Raw genomic sequence first — 676 nt, forward strand, 5'->3', positions numbered from 1 at the left:
TGTGCAGCGTGATAGCTCTTCTAAGGATGTCTACCTGTGCTCCGCTTTGGCAGGTGACGGAGGCGAACGGGGCGCCCGAAATGAAATGCGAGAAGATACCTCCTCCCCTCGAGGACGGCTCCCGAAGCRCCACRRGGACCCAGAGCTCYGCTCAAGTTAAGTGGAGGGATAGGMGGGTCGGGACATCTYGAGCCTGTGTGTGTCTCTGTGTATGTGACTGTGTGTGTGAGCCCGTGACCGCTTGTGCTTCCAGCCTGTCTCGTGTGGATGTGTCTTTGGGATGAGCGGTGTGTGAGGTTGATGGTTCAGGTGTTTCAATGGCAAAAGYGTGGGAGAGCTAGGGCACGCAGCTCATGTATGTGTGTCCATGGTGTATGTTGTAGCTGTGTGCTTGTTTGTTTATTTGCGATCTCTGAGAAGGCTTTTGTTTTTTGGTGTCTGGAATGCATCCGAYACTGTGCAACCGTCAAYGCCGCAGGCGCTCGTCTTTCCGGCTCGCCCGACTCGTCATCGTCGGGCCGGCGGATCCCTTCTCGGGCCGTGCGTGCGGCTAAAGGCCGAGCCATTCTTTTAGCTCGGTCTCTAGACCGTTTGAAGCTTCCTCTATTACTAACAGTCATCGGGGCCTTCTCAGCCCTCTTTTTTTCTTTGCGGGTCAATCTTGTTTTGTGCCCTT

Source organism: Nothoprocta perdicaria, unplaced genomic scaffold, assembly GCF_003342845.1.
Source record: "Nothoprocta perdicaria isolate Ctin4 unplaced genomic scaffold, notPer1 scaffold_706, whole genome shotgun sequence".
Classification (NCBI taxonomy): domain Eukaryota; kingdom Metazoa; phylum Chordata; class Aves; order Tinamiformes; family Tinamidae; genus Nothoprocta; species Nothoprocta perdicaria.